This window comes from Heterocephalus glaber, unplaced genomic scaffold (assembly GCF_053883595.1).
Source record: "Heterocephalus glaber isolate CG9 unplaced genomic scaffold, H.glaber_assembly_v1.0 deba00001442, whole genome shotgun sequence".
NCBI lineage: Eukaryota > Metazoa > Chordata > Mammalia > Rodentia > Bathyergidae > Heterocephalus > Heterocephalus glaber.
In genome coordinates this window covers 28,413,481-28,429,473 of record NW_028258296.1, presented here as the reverse complement: position 1 = coordinate 28,429,473, position 15,993 = coordinate 28,413,481, and the positions used below count along the sequence as shown (strand labels likewise).

General features: G+C 39.2%; 1 pseudogene; it reads right to left on the bottom strand.

Moving 5' to 3' along the window:
* Positions 1-1,695: 1,695 nt before the first annotated feature.
* On the bottom strand, positions 1,696-15,853 carry LOC110348394 (cysteine-rich protein 2-binding protein pseudogene; annotated as a pseudogene).
* Between the last annotated feature and the right edge of the window lie 140 nt (positions 15,854-15,993).

Here is a 15,993-nt window from a genome sequence, read left to right as displayed (position 1 = left end):
CCTCAGCCTCCCAGAATGCTGGGATTACAAGCACATACCACCACACCCAGCTAGGGCACAGCTTTCTTAAGCCTTGGGGTCCCGATGAAGTTTAGGCTTTTGTCCCTTGCAGCTTACCTCTAAGTAATAAATCTGTTTCTTATAATCTGTTGTATGTAAATTATGTGTCATTGGATTCAGGCAATTGGTAAAATTGCAGCTCATGATGCAGGATGTGCAAGCGTTCAGACTCCTATTCCTATGGCCAGCATAGTGAAGATCTTTGCTCTTCATGCATTTAGAGTCCTCCCTTGGTTATCAGTGAACCTGATCTACTTCATAAGTGCAGTGCTGGATCCTGGCAGGATTGATCCTTCTCCCTTGGGGAAAGCAAATGTGCTGAGGGGCAATCAGGGATATGATTTTCTAGCTATACAGGTGTACTTTCTTGATGCATCTTTTGACCTTGATGGTCAAATTAAAAGAGAATTGAAAAAAATATTGGTTTCTTTTTGTCTGTGGTACATCATCCCCTAGAACAATAGGTAGCTATTTTTCTCTACAACTGACAATGATCAAGTTTGTTCAAAAGAATTGATTCTACTCCCTTAACATCTTAACTGATACAGTTGTAACAAGTTTATATGCTTATAAATAGGCTAATTCAAATAATCTATTCACTGAAAGAGTTTCACTGAAGAAATAAATATTTTATGGTATTTGTGGTACCATTTATTGGGAAATAAGTTTGTTTTATCCCCAGAAACATCCAGTCTTCTTGTAATGCACATTAGCACTGGAAAAAAGAGAACAGAAGAGACTCACAGAGATAAAGGTGCCTACATTTCTCAGACAGGCAGAGACAAAGGTAACTTGCTTTTTTAGTAATCAAAATGAGTCCAGCCCTCACCCTCCTTTAAAAAAAAAAACCAGGTAAAGCAACATGTAGACACTGACTTATTTTTCCTGATTATGACCAAAGTCAGCAAAAAAGATAATGAAATCAGTGCCCTAGAACTCCTGGATTCTATGACAGCACATCACTGGCTGGGAACAGGATCAAAATCCATTTCTAGGATCATCTCTTAGGCTCTCATCCCAGTGCAGCATAGTACCTCTTAGGCACTCCATGAATTGCCATTAGCTCACATCCTCTTAAGACAGGCAGATTCTCTCTCCCAAGAGTATCAGCTTAGAAGTTCTTTTACTCCTGCAAGCTCCAGGTGGAAGGACAGCAGCATCTTTCAGTTTAGTTGACAGTGGAGTCCCAGATGCTGTTTGAAGGCCACTCCAGAGAGGACTGAGTGATTGGGTGGAAAGACTGCTCACCACGCACTCCCCTGCCTACCACTATATTCACCCCACTGGAGGTGTGGAGGACCCCTAACTGCAAAGAGGCTGGGTCACTGCAGGTCGCCGTGTAAACCTATTCTCTGATAGCATATGTTCCTGTGCAAAGAGCTGCATTCACATTAGCACTGGAGTCTCAGAAAGAACACATGTTCACATTCTGTATTCCCCAGTGGGTAATATTTATCATAAAAATCTAAAATATACTTTTTAGTCTGGAATCTGATCTTCTGCTGCAGCAGCACAGTATAGTGGGATTGCTGGCTGAGACCTGAAGGGTTACATCCCTGCCTATGCAGTTCTGAATCAGATAATAGACCAGTGGTGGTGAACCTTTTACAGTTTTTTTGGTACTGGGGATTGAACTCAGGACCTTACACTTGCAAGGCAGGCACTCTGCCACTGAGCTAAATCCCCGGTCCTACAATTTTCAATGATACAAACCACACACTGTGGCACACATGCCATAGGTTTGCTACCACAGTGATAGATCACAAAAGCAATCTCTGTTCTTCTCCATTCAGGTGGACAAACAGAAATGAAATGTAAGCTTCCTTGTATTTCACATTAGGTACCATGAAGCCAAAGGCAATGCAGACAACTGGGATACTGCAGACACTTGGGCAAGTCATTGCCAGGCCAGAAAAACTCCTGGCACATAGAGTTGATCATCGGGATTTGATTTGGGTGGAGATAGAAGTAATGGAAAAGTACATGAGGCTCTTGAGCAGGGGATAACAGATTTGTGACAGGAGCTGTGGTTTGGGTGGCTTTATCTCAGAATCATGCCTGATACAGGCTTTAAGACCTGCGAAGCATAAGGGCTGACAATCTTTGGTCCACAGTCATATCTTCCAATCCCACCAAACTATAAAACTTAGTGGCCTGGTGCCACAATCTTTTCCTGGGTGGCAAGTCTGGTATTGGTGGAGGATCCTGAAGTCTTGGCAGGTCATCTGGTGCATGGTTTGTCCATATGGAACTATGGAAACTTCTCCTTTGGCTCTATAAGTCCCACTGACTAACAGAAAAGCAATGTTAACAATCTGATCAAGTCAAAAAGTGGTTATGCCACATCATTTTTCAGACAATCAGTTGTCTGACAATTTCCAATTCAGTCTCCAAGCTTTCTGTGCCATAGCAACTGCATTAGGATAATCCTTCCACTTTGCTGAAGAGTAGCTTTTCTTCATAGATGGGCACAGGAGTATACTTGGGCCCTTTAGGTGTCCCCCTCCTCCCCAGTACTGGGATCAAACTCAGGAGCTTACACTTGCCAGGCAGGCATGGCACCACTGAGCTACATCCCTGTCCCGGGTTTTTTGAGGTTTTTGCATCCTTCTCTAGGGGATGCTTCTTCTTTTCTCAAACCCTTGTTTGCAAAGACATATTTGAATCTGTCTTTGCTATCCGTGTCCATCCTGTTGGGCTTTTCATCCTTGCTCTCTATCTCCACCTTTATCTATTCAAGGGCTCTGATCTTCTTTCTGCCTCCAACTATTAGACCAGAAGCTGCTGACCCAGTTGGGGGAATGATGTAATCCATCCCTGGATCTGTGACACCTTCACCTTCTATCTCATCATTATCACGGAACAAGGTCTGTGGTGGGGTGGCATCATATCTGGGATCAGATCTGTTTCTCCAGTCCTTTTTATTTTCTAAAGACAGGGTCTCTCTTTCTATTTCAGGCTGGCCTCAAACTCGAGGCAATCCTCCTGCCCCAGCCTCCCAAGTGGTGGGACTACAGGTGTGTGCCACCAGACCCAGCTTCTAGTCCCTTTTTAAAAATTAAAAATAAGGTACTCTCTTTGGAGAATATATATAAATAATTCATTTTAAAAGTTATGCCACCCAGTTAATAGCTTGTGTAGCCTAAATGGGTATGGGCATCTTAAAATTTTGAGCTGCTAATATCCAGAAGGATACTTAATAGCGTCACACAGGAAGTTATGCAGCAGAATTTTCTGTCCAATGGGGAGAAGTTTCAGCCTAGACTCTAATTTGTAAGTTATTATTTTTATAAAAAGAGAAGTGTTTAAAAGACCTTTCTTTTCACACTATGAGAAGAACACTAGCCAGAGACAGGGACAGGGACAGAGACAAAGAGAGAGAACACCATATCTGAAGAATGGGCAGAAGGCATTTTGTAGAGAACCAAATCCTACTTAGCAATACCATTAATAAAGATTTGGTACACAGAGTAAAATTTAGGTTTCAATTTAAATGTGCCTTTTTCCAGGAAGTATTTTTCTCATCTTCTTAGACTAATTTAAAAGCTCCTGCTCTGAACTTACCAGATCAAATGGGACACACTTACAGTAATTAATGTATTCTACATTATTCATCTGAAAAAAAAATTTTTTTTTTGGTACCGGGGATCAAACTCAGGACCTTTCACTTGCGAGGCAGGCACCAGAACCACTGAGCTAAATCCTCAGCCCTGAAAAAAAATTTTTAAAGAAGGAAAGGTTTATTTTGACTTGAAGTTTGTAGAGGTTTCAACTCACAGTTGGCTGGCTCCAAGGCAGGGTGGCATGGCAGAGGGGCATTGCAGAGAAGAAATAGTCTACGGCAAGCAGGCAGGAGACAGTGAAGCAGCAAGCCTATTTATCTGAAATTTAAATTTAACTGAGCATCCCATATTTTATCTGATAATTCTACCTATGTTTAATTTCTTTTTAAAATACCTAACACATGTCACTGTGATTGCTCATTTAAGAAAGTAAGCCCTAGGCCAATGATTTAGCTCAGTGGTTCCACCGCCTGCCTCGCAAGCACAAGGTCCCAAGTTCGATCCCTGGTACCAAAAAAAAAAAAAAAGCCCTTCAAAGGCAACAACTATTTCTGATTGGATGTGTTTGCATTTCTAGGGCTTGGCATGGTGCAGGACATATGATTAGAGATTTCATAAAGATTTGTGGAATAAAAGAAAAATTGCAATATTTAATAGAGTAAGAATTTTTGTAGGTGGTTATAAAGACTCAGATTTAATGGTAAACTTCAGGTGAAACATCCTGAGAAAAAAGAGAATTACATATAAGAGGGCTGAAAAAATACAGATTTGATTAATGCAATAAAAGAAGGTATCATATTAAACTGGAAGAGAGGTGAATCCCTAGCCTCACTGGCTACTCACTGAAGGAAAAATATAGATACCATTCCCACTAAATATTAGCTATGATGTGTTGATATATTATGAAATCTTGATGAAATTAACTGTCCAGTGAAGTGTTCACAGTCTTTACCCCACAGTGGGTACTCGGTCTTTCTCAGCTATTTCTAGTTATTGTTACTATGAAAAGCCCTCCTGATATTGTAGGACATGAACAGAGGTGGCTGAATCAAATACACATTAAATGACACTTTAGCTGGATTCTGCAAGCCAGTCATTATAATTAGGAAGACCAGAGGAGCAGCTTTCTCTCAGCCTCCCTATTTTAGTCAGGTATGCTACACATTTCACCTGCAAGAGGAGAGTGCCAGCCTGTTTCCTAGCCAAATAAATTGTTTCTGATACCTAAGTTGTTTTTTTGTTTGTTTGTTTTTGAGGTAATAGAGACTGAACCTGGGGCCTTCACACTAAGCTATATCCCCAGCCTTTAAAAAAGATTTTTTTTTTGAGACAGGGTATCACTAAGTTGCTAAATTGAAAGGGCTGGCTAAAACTTGTGATCCTCTTGCCTCAGCCTCTCAGAGTGCTGAGATTACAGGTGTGTACCACCATGCCCAGCTCTAAATTTTTTTTTAAAGTATATTTACACACTATGTCATTTCAGGCACTCAGCTTTGTTTATGCTATTCTTTTTCCTAAACAGAATTTCCTTTCATCTCTGGTTAAAATCATCTCTCTGACAATTACATGCCTGCATCCCCCAGTCAAACTGTAATCAAGCTCTCTGGTCCCACTTTATAGCGTGCCTGTCAGTGCTGCCCATAATCATGCTACATTTCCTTAGCATTTACTCTCTCAGTATATCATGAATGAGAATTATCTTTCTCATCCTGCTCAGACTTTAACAGCTTCAGAGATCTAAGTGAAAAGAGCTCTAGAGTCAACCTGAATACCATCCTAGGCCTTCATTTCTTTTCTTTTTCTTTCTTTCTTGTTTTGTCCCTGGGTATTGAACTAAGGGCCTCTGCTTGTTGAGTATGCACTCTACCACTGAGCTACATCCCCAGCCCTTTGTTCCTTTTTTTTTCCTTCTGGTATTGGGGATTGAACGCAGGATCTTGCGCTTGCCAGGCAGGCGCAGCACCACTGAGCTACATCTCCAGCCTCCTTCCTTTCTAATATAAGACATTGAACATTTGTTTGGGCAATGGTTTTCAGACTTTTTGTTACTGGTGATTTTCCAAAATAAAAAATACAGTTTATCTCAACATACTACACACATATGTGCACAGTCATATATATGACTGAAATAAGAATTTCACCAGACCATAGTTTTAATAATATGCATTGATGATTCAAAGGCCTTGGTTTGGAAAATACTATATTAAAGGATGACTAGAGATCTTCATAGACAATTGTTTATGATCTCTTGAATGCCTAGATGATTATTAATCTGGAAACTACTCAGTTATAGCCTCTCCCCACAAAAGAGTGGTCACACAAGACTAGGTGCTTAGCTAAGAAAAAATGACTCACATGACTATTTGTCTATGTGGTGAAAGGCAAAGCTGATGTAAGAACAAGTAAGGTATAATCACTGAGGGAATGGGAAAGAGTGCTGTCCTATTGTTCTTCTGTTGTTGTTCACCAGCATAAAACCTATTGAAGTGGCCTCCGTAATATAGAAGGCTGAAAATTAAATACTGACTTGGGCTAAGGGACTAAACTATTAAGATAATTTCTAAGTTACTTTCTAATCCTAAAGCTTTATTCCTTCAAATATTTAGTGATTGTTTCATATATGTTGGGCATTATGCCTTAAGATAGGAACACAACAGGGAATAGGAAAAACAATGCTGCTGTATTTGGAAAGCTATATTCAAGGTTAAGACACAGACAGCAAACACGTAAATAGAATGTAAATTCATGTCACAAAAAGCTAACAAAGTTCAATGATAGAGAATGATAAGGATGACTTACTATTTTTCTTACCTGCTATTATTAATTACTATTCTTGTTATTATTATAGAATAGTAGTGATATAATAATCATCACCATTACTGTGATAGGATGATAAAGGAAGATCTTTCTAGGAAGGTGACATTTAACCTGAAACTCGAAAGGGAAGCCAGCTGTGGACTGATCCAAGAGAACAGCTTCTGTGGTAGAAGAATAGCAGCTACAAAGGTCCTAATTGAGGTGAGAGCTTGTCATATCCCAGAAACTGTAACTGAGGACTGGTGTGAATGGAGTAGTTAGCCAGGGGCAGGAAGTGCATGAGATGAGTTGGGACAGGTGGAAAGATCAGGCCTTGGAAGCCAGAGTATGGAGTCTGGATTCTATTCTTTGTCAAATTAGCAGCCAGCAAAAGGACTTAAACAAAGAAGTAAATTATATGACTTTAAAAGAACAATGGATATTGTGTGGGGATGTGTTATAGGTGAGGAAGAGTAAAAGGAAAATTGTTTTAGGGGTCCAGGCAAGAGACAGTGGGGACTTGTATTATGTTAGTGGTAAACTCTAAAATCCTGTTTTGTTTCCAATTTATAAACAATGAGAAAGTATTTCTAAATATTGATTTGAAAGATGTCATTATTTTGCCTTCAAGCATGCATTTTTTTCCCCATCTTTGTTAAATTGTTTAAATCCAAGGGGCTTCCAACTTGTGAGTGCACACACATGCCCATGCATGCAAGGTAGTAGTGGTGGTTGCTTTTAATATCCCAGAGAGCTTTGTAATCATGGGTGTGTAGGAGTTGGTTGGAGGGTAGACAAACTGGTGGAAAGAAGAGGATGATGCCCATGCAGAATAAGGCAGAGAGACACGCTATAGCTCCATGAAATTCTGTCAAGCTTGGGAAAATGTTAGAGATGCTGTATGAACAAAGCCTACATTGGTCAAGTAAGGGAGAAGAAAGATGTGTAATCTGTAAGTTCACTTTGAAAGGCTAGGATATAGAATAAGAGAGTATTACTTTTTTGGGGTACCAGGGATCAAACTAGGGACCTTGTGCTTGCAAGGCAGGCAGTGGCACCACTGAGCTAAATCCCCACCCCAAGAGAGTATTACTTATATGAGGATCTATAAGCTTCCTGAAAAAAAAAAAACAGTGCAAGAATTTGGGACTAATGATCAATCCTCTTGAATACTATGACTGTATTTCCTAAACCAAACGAGAAGAAAAAGACTTTTTCTAAATATTTTTTGGGGAAATGGACAGAGCTATCTGAGATGGCGGTAAATTCATCTTAAGGCAGCAGAAAATCTAAGAGATGAACTAATCTTAGGACATCAGCTTGTCTGCATGTGAGGAACTGCTTTTTAGGACACAGATTAATGTTCTTCTGGCCTAGTGTCTGAGGAAACTTGTTTTAAGTCCTTGACAAAAAGATCAGCAAGAGAAAAATTCTGTCTCTTGAATCAAGTTAACCTAATAGCTAGATACAATTAAAGGAGGTAGAACATTCAATTCTTAGAGCTCTTGTCAAGTTTCTGGTGAAAGAAGGGAGCAGAGGGGCTGGGGATTTGGCTCAGTGGTTTTGCTGCCTGCTGTGCAAGCGCAAGGACCAGAGTTCAATCCCTGGTACCAAAAAAAAAAAGGGAGTAGAAATCACTATCCCCACACCATTCCCATGAATAATAAGCAGAGTCCTGATTGGAGTAGGGGAAGAACTCATGCAGACTCCTGACTACAGTCTTGGCAAGAGGCTGATCCTGGCCACTTGGGACCAATGAAAATGAGAGAAACTGAAGAAGTTGGATGTACTCAAAAAGAAACCAGTGTGGGAGCTTAGAGCCAGATACAACTGATTGTGTGTCATTCATATATTCAAAAGTCCTAGGAATTGCATGGGAAAACAAAGATTTTATGTGGTGAGTTAGGGTAATAATTACTGCACAGAAAAGCAAGTTACAGAATTTTAAAAGAGTCAAAAGAATTAATTGAACTAACACTGAGTCTAAGAATTGTTTAAATCCAGAGCTGCTTGGGGTTAGAAAATAGATCAGGGAAACTACCAGCACCTAACTGATGTTCAAGAAGAGAGAATACCTGTACCACAGCTCCCAGGACAGAGGAGGTGAGCTGCACAGGTGCCAACAGCACACACACCCCTGCCCCCCCCATTGAAATGAGAAGACATGTAAACAAGTCTCAAAACCAGACTTCCAAATCACCTACAGCAACCCCAAAGGGAAATGAGATGGAACACTCTGATACTCAACCACCTGGAATCCCTGAACTGGCAACAAAAGAGGATCTAGAAAAAATGAAATCAGAAATAATTTCTCAGATAACAGCAAAGATTGTGCTCATAGTGGAAGACATGGTTAATAAATCTAGAGAGGAGCTGAGGAACATGATGGAATCCCAACATATGAATCAAATGGAATCCATAAAACAGATGCAAACAGATTTCCAAGAGATTAAAAACTCCATCGAAAGTCTACACAGCAGAATGAGCCAATGTGAGGACAGAATTTCAGATTTAGAAGATAAGATTACAATTAGTGACCAGGAAAAGAAAAATTGCTTCAAAATTATAAGGGACCATGAGAACTCAATCCAGCAGCTGGTAGGCGATGCAAAGAAGAATAACATAAGACTGATAGGAGTCAACAAAGAAACAGAAGAGCATGCAGAAGACATAAAAAAACTCTTCACAGAAGTGATGGCAGAAAACTTCCCAAGCAGGGGAAAAGAATTAGACATACAGATAAGCGAGGCATATAGGACTCCAACTAGCCTTGAGCAAAAAAAATCTACACATAGGCATATAATTGTTAAGATACCAGAAACCCAACAGAAGAAAGTTCAACAAGCAGTTAGAGAAAAGAAACAAATCACATACAAAGGAAAGCCCATCAGAATCACAGCAGACTTCTCAATGCAAACCCTCAAGGCAAGAAGAGCTTGGAGTGATGTATTCCAAGCCCTAATGGAAAACAGCCTCCAACCCAGATTGATGTACCCTGCAAAACTATCTTTCAAAATGGATGGAGAAATAAGATACTTTCATAACAAAGAGAACTTTAGGAACTTCATGAACAACAAACCAGCACTCCAAAAATTTTTACACAATTTCCTAGGAAAAGACAATGAGGATCACAACCCCAAGAAGCACAGCAGAATGAATCCATCGGGTCCCCACCTCCATCCTGGGCTCCTAGGGCAGAGAAGCTCAGCTGGTCCCAGCACCCAGAAGGAAGCTCCCCCACTGCCATCCCAGGCTCCTAGGGCAGAGAAGCTCAGCTGGTCCCAGCACCCAGAAGGAAGCTCCCTGCCTCCATCCCAGGCTCCTAGGGCAGAGAAGCTCAGCCAGTCCCAGCACCCAGAAGGAAGCTCCCCGCTTCCATCCCAGCCTCCTAGGGCAGAGAAGGTGAGCTGGTCCCAGCACCTGGAAGGAAGCTCCCCCACCGCCATCCCAAGCTTCTAGGGCTGAGAAGCTGAGCTGGTCCCAGAACCTGGAAGGAAGCTCCCCTGATGCCATCCCAAGCTCCTAGGGCAGAGAAGGTGAGCCGCGTGGGCACCAGAAGCACCCCCCCCATGGAAATGAGAAAACACATAAACAAGCCTCAAAAACAGAGTTCCAGATCACCTACAGCAACCCCAAAGGGAAACGAGATGGAACAATCAGAATGAATCCATCAGGCATGACAAGAAATTAAATGTAAAGGAGAATCCAACAAAAAGAAAATGTCATGATAATGATAAGTGAATATGTATCAGTTATAATCATCAATGATAATGGTCTCAATTCATGAATCAAAAGAAATAGAGTGGCATAATGGGTAAAGAAGCAAGATCCAACAATATGGTGCATACAAGAAACACACAATTCAAAAAGAAACTCACAGCTGGGGATTTAGCTCAGTGGTTCTGCTGCCTGCCACGCAAGCTCAAGGTCCCAAGATCAATCCCCAATAACAAAAAAAAAAAAGTCTGGAAAAAAAAGAAACTCATACATTGAAAGTTAAAGGATGGAAAACAATACTCCATGCAATGGGAACCTGAAAAAAAGCAGGGGTAGCTATCCTCTTTGCAGATCAAGTGGATTTCAAACCAAAACTGATTGAGACAGACAAAGAAGGACACTACATCCTTGTGAAGTGAACAATCCAACAGGAAGAGATGACAACCATAAATATATATGCACCAAATGCTAGTGCTCCCAAGTACTAATGACATGAAAAGTCATATAGGCACTAATATGATAGTAATGGGGGACCTCAATACCCCACTGTCACAAATAGATAGATCAACTAGACTAAAAATAAGTAAAGAAATACTAGAACTCAATCGAACTCTTGAACAAATGAATTTAAGACTTGTTTACAGAATGTTCCACCCCACAAAATAATACACATTCTTTTCAGGTGCACACGGGTCATTCTCCAAAACAGACCACATACTCGCTCATAGAACATGTTTAAGTAAGTGCAAAGGAATTGAAGTTATCCCCTTGTATATTATCAGACCATAGTGCAATGAAATTGGAGATCAATAGCAAAAGAAACCACAAAAATTTCCTAAACACATGGAAATTGTACAACACACTTCTCAATAACCAGTGGGTCACAGAGGAAATTGAAGAAGAAATCAGACAGTTCCTTCAAGTAAATGACAATGACAATACAACATATCGGAATGTATGGGACACAATGAAAGCAGTCTTAGGGAAATTCATTGCAGTGAAGACTCATATTAGGAAAACAGAGCGAGCCCAATTAAACAACCTGATGCTGAACCTCAAGCTTCTAGAAAAAGAAGAGCAGGACAAACCCAAAGCTTGTACAAGGGAAGAAATTATAAAGATCAGAGAAGAAATCAATTCAATGGAGATGAAGAGAATGATACAAAAAATTAATGAAGACAAGAGTTGGTTCTTCAAAAGAATAAAAAAAAATTGACAAACTCTTAGCCAACTTTATCAGAAAAAGGAAAGAAGAGACCCAAATCCATACAATTAGGAATGAAAAGGGTGAAATTACAATGGACCCAGCAGAAATTCAGAGGATCATCAATGCCTACTTCAAGAACTTCTATGCCAATAAGATGGAAAACAGAGAAGAAATGGACAGATACTTAGATACGTATAAATTACCAAAGTTGAACGAAGAAGACCTAAAATTCTAAACAACTCAATATCAATCAATGAAATTGAAAATGTAATTAAAAACTTACCAACTAAGAAAAGCTTGGCTCCTGATGACTTCACTGCTGAATTCTACAAGACATTTAGAGAGGAACTACTGCCACTACTGTTTAAACTTTTCAATGAAATTGAAAGGGAAGCAATACTCCTGAATTCATTCCTGCAAGCAAGGATCACCTTGATTCCTAAAGAGAGAAAGACCCAACTGAAAAAGAGAACTATAGGCCAATCTCACTAATGAACATAGATGCAAAAATCCTTAATAAGATACTGGCAAAAAGAATGCAGAAGATCATCAAGAATATCATACACCCTGACCAAGTGGGATTAATCCCAGGGATGCAAGGATGGTTCAACATTCATAAATCAATAAATGTAATACACTGTATTAACAGAATCAAGGACAAAAGCCATATGATCGTCTCAATAGATGCAGAAAAGGCATTCGACAAAATCCAACACCCATTCATGATAAAAACCCTACAGAAAATTGGAATAGAAGGTCTTTATCTCAACCTGAGTAAGGCTATCTATGAAAAACCAACAGCTAATATCATACTAAATGGTCAAAAACTGAAATCCTTCACACTTAAAATCAGTAATGAGACAAGGATGTCCACTATCACCACTCCTGTACAATATAGTTTTGGAACCATTAGCCACTGCAATCAGACAAGAGAAAGAAATAAAAGGAATAAAGATAGGAAATGAAAAGGTCAAATTGTCGATATTTGCAGATGACATGATACTCTATATAGAAGACCCCAAAAATCCCACCAAAAGTCTTCTAGACTTAATAACCAAATTCAGTCAAGTAGCTGGTTACAAGGTCAACACACAAAAATCAATAGCTTTCCTCTACACAAACAACAGACTTACTGAGAGAGAAAAAAGGCAAATAATTCCTTTCACAATAGCATCCAAAAACCTGAAACGCCTAGGAATCAACCTAATGAAAGAAATCAAAGACCTCTTCTCTGAAAAGAGAGATTGAACATGATATGAGAAAATGGAAAGCCATCCCCTGCTCCTGGGTATGAAGGATCAACACAGTGAAAATGGCCATACTTCCAAAACTGCTATATAGATTCAATGAAATACCAATTGAAATACCAGCACCATATTTCATGGACCTTGAGAAAATAGTCCAAAAATTCATTTGGAATAAGAACAGACCCAGAGAAGCAAAAGCAATTCTAGGTAACAAAGACATGGCAGGGGGTATCACAATCCCCAACTTGAAACTATACTACAAAGCTACAGTGATAAAAACAGCAAGGTACTGGCAAAGAAACAGACCTGAGGACCAGTGGATCAGATTAGAAGGTGCAGAAACAACTCCACACACACACTCAGCCATCTTATCTTCGATAAAGGAGCCAAACACCCTCAGTGGAGGAAAGATAACTTCTTTAATAAATGGTGCTGGAAAAATTGGGTTTCAACTTGTCAAAGATTAAAACTAGACCTATATCTCTCACCATGCACTAAACTAAAATCAAAACACATTAAAGAACTAAATATTAAAACAGAAACACTAAATTGGCTGGAAGAGAGATTAGGTAGAACTCTTGAAGACATTGGTGTAAGAAAAGATTTTATGAACAAAACTTCAGTTGCCCATGAACTAGAACAAACAATAAAAAAGTGGGATCTCAGGGGCTGGGGATTTAGCTCAGTGGTTCCTCCGCCTGGCTCGTAGGTGCAAGGACCCGAGTTCAATCTCTGGTATGAAAAAAAAAAACACAAGTGGAATCTCTTCTTACTAAAAAGCTTCTCCAAAACAAGAGAAACCACCAGCAGTGTGAACAGACAACCCACAATGTGGGAAAAAATCTTCACCTGCTGTTCCTCAGACAATGGTCTACTATCTAGAATCTATAAAGAACTTTAAAAAATCAGACCTCCCAAATTTAAAGACTCAGTCCCAAAATGGGCATCTGAAATGAACAGATATTTCTCAGACAAAGAAGTAGAAACAGCAAAGAAACATATGAAAAAATGTTCAACATCACTGGTCATTCAAGAGATGCAAATGTAAACTCTGAGATTCCACCTCACCCTACAAAGAATGGCTGCTATCATGAAATCAACCAATAACAAATGCTGGCAGCTCTGTGGGGAAAGAGGAACACTGCTCCACTGCTGGTGGGAGTGTAGACTGGTGCAACCACTGTGGAAATCAGTATGGAGATACCTCAAAGAACTAGGACTGGAAGTCCCATTTGATCCAGCTATTCCCCTGCTGGGTATCTTCCCCAAAGAATTAAAAGAATCATACCACAGTGATATATGTGCACCCATGTTCATAGCAGCACAATTTGTAATAGCTAAAATTTGGAAGCAGCCCAATTGCCCAACAACTGGAGACTGGATAAAGAAAATGTGGTTTTAAAAAATAAAATGGAGTACTACTCAGCCATAAAAAGAGAAATTAGAGACATTTATAGCTAAATGGATGCACATTGAGGCGATACTCTTAAGTGAAATAAATAGGACACACGTGTAAATACTGAATAGTTTCTCTAGTGTGAGAAACTGAAAGTGTAAATAAGGACTAAAAGGTGTAATAGATAATGTGAAATAGGAAGAAAAGGGGCAAAGGGGAAGAGGAAGTGGTAGGGGTAGGGGAATGAAAGAAGGGAATGGAATTAATATGAGAAAATGGAAACAAACTCTTGGTAAATAGGGAGGGATGGAGGGGTTGAAGGGAGGGCAGGGGAAGGGGGAAAAATAAGAACCAAGAGAGATTATGTAAAGGTGCAAATTTCCAATGATGAATGTCATTATATTGTATACCTAAAATGTACCAATAAAATAATATTTTAAAAAAAGAGAGAATGATCACAGTGTCACATTCAGAGTAATATTATGGTTTTTCCTCCAACATATGTGGTTGCCCAAATGTTGACAGCTCTAAAAAGAAGCTCTTTAATCAAGATTCCAGACCAGCCACAGGCTAAAAGAAATTTCAACAATGATTCATTTCTTAGAGCTCTCGGTAAGTTATTGGCGAAAGGCCTATTCTTACAAATCCATATTTGGGCCTAGTACAAAGAGCCTATAGGAGTTTACTTGGCTGCTGACCAGTTACAATTGCACGTCCATGTTCATTCTGATTATTTGCGACACTTGTAAACAGTTTTTGAAAAATGCCAAGTCAAAGCCCTCATGAAGTTGACATGCTATATCATGTAGAAATATGTTTGGCTTTAAAAATCTCATATATTTTGCTTTCCACTTTTGGAATAAAGTACAACAGGTTAAGCCTGTCTAACAAGGTAGTCTGGTTTCCAAAGGTGTTTTGCTTTGTATATAGGTATATGCATTTCTCTAAGGAAAAATAATAATGTTTTCATCTGTCAGTAATTCATTGTTTATTCTTTTCATCATCTTCATAAATCCATATCTAGGTCATAGCAACATTCTTGAGTAGTATATGTGAGCCAGTGAAAGCCAGCTAATCGCTATCTTCCTTTTTTTTTTTTGGTAGCGGGGATTGAATTTGGGACCTTGTGCTTGTGAGGCAGGCGCCTGAACCACTGAGCTAAATCCCTGGCCCGAAAGCCAGCTAATGAAAAAGATTTTTTAAAGTTATTTTAAGAAAACTCCATTAAAATTGAGTAAGAAAATAAATTATGCAGCAGAGATAATATACCTTGAATAGAAAATTTTGTTCAAATGTAGAAAATGATCAACATATCTAAGAAAAACATGACTATTTCATTCTTACAAAACATGTAGATTTTGCTGATGGGGAAGAGATAGAAATATGGATGTAAAAGCATGAATTTAATGCTTGTGAAATACCTGACCCTTGTTGATGGGAAATAGAGACAGAAGTGTGGATATGGATGCATGAAGAGATTGCTATCATTATAATGAAGGGTCATAAGGAAAGAAAGCATTGATATTTGTGCTTTCCTGGGTCTTGAACTTGCATGGTAAGGTTCAGATAGTAGATCCTTTAGAAAGGGGGAGGAAAAATGCTTGAAAAACAATGACAACAAAACAGTGGATAAGGTCAAAGATTCAAGATTGGTGTTTTGGAAAGCCAATGCTATATAAAAGGGTAAAAATTCCAAATTTTTATTCAACAAATTCACTTTTGAAGAAACATTAATTAGAATTGAAAACAAAAAACTTTCCACTTCTGAATTTTTAAAAAGTTTTTTAAATAATGAGAGAAAAGAGTAGAATAATTCATTACCCTTCTGAAATCCCTGTCCTACCTGTTTCCCATTTGCCAAACACATTACGTCCCAAATCAAGTGTCTTCCTTCCTCTCTCCATCTTTTCTCAACCTCTTTACAGAAGAATAGTAAATTTATGATCCTCTGGATTTCTGCTGGGTCCATTGTAATTTCACCCTTTTCATTCCTAATTGCATGGATTT